Source organism: Nicotiana attenuata, unplaced genomic scaffold, assembly GCF_001879085.1.
Source record: "Nicotiana attenuata strain UT unplaced genomic scaffold, NIATTr2, whole genome shotgun sequence".
In the NCBI taxonomy this organism is placed as follows: domain Eukaryota; kingdom Viridiplantae; phylum Streptophyta; class Magnoliopsida; order Solanales; family Solanaceae; genus Nicotiana; species Nicotiana attenuata.
Genome location: NW_017670959.1, coordinates 1 through 3,202, shown reverse-complemented (window position 1 = coordinate 3,202; position 3,202 = coordinate 1).

The following is a 3,202-nucleotide window of genomic DNA, read 5'->3' as shown; positions in this document are numbered from 1 at the left end:
CAAGATTTAAATTTCCCAAAATATCGAGGGTTCACCCAATTTGATTATCGCATTTTGAACTTCTAGAGAGAGCTCGTTCATTGCGATTTTGAAGGGGGTTTTCACTGGGGCGATTTGGGTTAAGTGATCTCCACTCGATTTAGACCAATTTCCATGATTCCTCCTCTTAATTCATCCTTTCAATTTCGAATTGTGGTTAAAATGGTAAAAACTTATAGATCCAAATTATTGTAATTTTGAGTGGGTATTTTGACGTCTCACCAGATTTGAGAGATTTTTTATATGGTATAGAGTGCGTGAGGGCTATGAAGGGTTCTAAAAATATTAAATTTATTCCGAGTTCCGAGATGTTGGCCTGAGGGGCATTTTGTCATTTGCCTAACTTTCGCGCTTTACTGAAATATATAACTAGTAAAATCAGTTTGCTTGAATAGTTATTATTTGCAATGTGTGATCTAATTGAATAGATTTGGCCATTTGGGAGTCGAGGTACTCGTGGGCAAGAACGTGGTTGCTAAGTTATTTTAGCCGGTGGTTACTGAGGTAAGTATCGTTCCTAACTCTTGTGTGAGGGTGTCACGACCCCAATACCCGGTCGTGATGGCGCCCAACATTAAATGCTAGCGCAGACGTCCACGACCATTTACTGCTCTCAACCTGAGCACCAAAGCTGTCAGAAACCAATTAATCAGAATTTACTTTAAAATCAAACTATTACATACTCATAGTTGAAAAATACTCAATTAAAACAATACGAAAGTAGACTACATAGGTGAACTGTAACTCCAAAGACCTGGGGTCAGTGTATCTGGAGCCCTCTACTAAGATACAGAGTCGAAAAATCCTCAAAATAAGTATGTTTCTAAAGAGCGGAAATTAAAAAAGGGAATAAGGGAGGACGATCGGGTCCCTGCGGACGTCATATTGCAGCTACCCTCTTCGACCATCCTGGAACTCTGGAACCAGTGCTAGCTCAACTAAGCTCCCTGAAGTACCTGAATCTCGCACACAGAGGTGCAGGGAAGTAGCGGGGTGAGTCTACCGAAACTAAGTTGAGTGATAAGCATAGATAAAATGTCTGAAGATAAGAAATCCACGAAATGTCGCCCCACAAAAGTAAAGCTAAAGACTAACAGTCAGAACACCTAACTACGAACGAAACCAACAGGCAAAACAATCTTCCAAATATAGCAGTCAAGTATATATAAGGAGTGGCAATGCCAATGCAACATGGACGCTACGGGCAGACGTAGGCCGATCCATTTAACGTCGACCAGGCGGCTCACCTGGGTTGAGTGTGGTGTGTACTATGACTCCGGAGGGGCTTCATTCAGACCCTAACGGCAAGTTAATGCAATGACCAGATTCGCTGCGGCGTGCAGCCCGATCCATTATCGGTCGCACAATATGCATAGTTGATGTCACGTAACAGATTCAATTTATTAATTTCCAATTTATTAAGAAGAATATACTTTAGATATTTAACTTCAGGAAAATGACTTAGCATTTTCATAACAGTGATTAACATAGGAACTGAGAATCAATTGATTATACAAGGCATGGGCTATCACAAGATATCGCATCCTCTGAGGATGCTAACAGATCGGCACAAGGCCCCAAACGTGCAAGTAAATCCCAGATATATTCAATACAAGGTGCGTATCAGTCGCCAATATAGATAAATTCTTGTTGCGGGGATGAGGACCAAGATCACAATCCCTCAGTCATAAACAATCCGCGCACCTGCCATGGGGTGCGGAAGTCACGCCCTACTATAGCGATTGCGTCATGGCAATGTGATACAAGACCGGGGGTTTCAGACCCTAGGCCATCATGATACAACCAACTACTACTACCGAATCGCACGGGACCGTAGAAATGGTCCGCATATGCCTTTTCCTTTCGGGTATCGACCCTCTTCGCGTGTCGAATCTAGTCAGAAATCACAACGAATACATAAATATGGGTTAAAAGAAGACATAACAATAAAAATAAATCGAAAAGTACTTAAATTCACGAAGTGGTTAAAACTGAGCCAGGGCCCACTTCTCGAAAAATTTCGAGAATCACAGCCAACGAATTGTCGCTCGTCTCCGCCACGATCCGTAACATAAGAAGTTTACCTGGAAAACGGAGCTCAAATGGCCTTTCAAATCCTAAAAAATTCGTTTTTCAAATAACCAAGCCGGTATTCACATTTCTACCGGGCACTTTCATGAATTGAGTGATGTGGAATTCTTGCCATGAAAGAATTCGGTGTTATCTAGTCAAGATCTGACCGTCAAATCATACCTGTTGAACTCTCTCAAAGCGCTCAAAAAAGCTCTACTTGGCGGAGTAATAAAATCGGGTGAAGAGAGTAATTGTGGGTGCGGATATAAGGGTTTTAAACATTCTGCCGGCAGATTAGCTGTAGCGACGCTCTTAATGCGATCGCATCACTGACCTCCTTAGCGATCGCATAGGCCAAAATTCACAGGCCCTCAATTTCCTCTATACGCGATCGCAGGAGCTAGGCCATGGCGATGGATAAGCACTGGTCTCCCTTCTACGCGATCGCATTGCTTCCCACGCAGAAGACGCACTGGCCCAAATCTCTCTCAACCTATGCGATCGCAGACCCCTATACGCCGAATCGGCATAGAAGTCAAATGCTCATCACCCTGAACATTCTAATGCGATCGCAGGCATATCCTACCGCGATTCATTGGAAAATTCCTCTCTGCAATTTCTGCATGGCAGACTTTTTCATGTGTCAAATAACTCCCCGTTAGCATCCGAGTCACCCCTGAGGCCGGCGGGACTCAGACCAAATGCACAAGATATGTTTCTATACTTCATTCAAACTTGCTCGTACATATAAACACTATCAATCAAACAACCAAAATATCGAATTACCACGGATTCAAGACCTTAAGTTAAACTAAAACTTCCGAACTTGTATTTTTGATCTAAAACCGAACGCTAAACACCTCCGAATGAATCTGAAACTTTGCACGTATATCCAAATCAACCTAACGGAAGCTACTGCAACTCTCGAATTCCATTCCGACCCTGCGAATCAAATTCTCACCTACCATCCGGAATCGGGCCAAAATCCACCTTAGCGCAAATTCAAGCCTAATTCATACCCGGACCTCAAATTCAATTCCGAACTATCACTCTAAATCACAGAATCATCCCTAGATGCGGACGTGCAGAA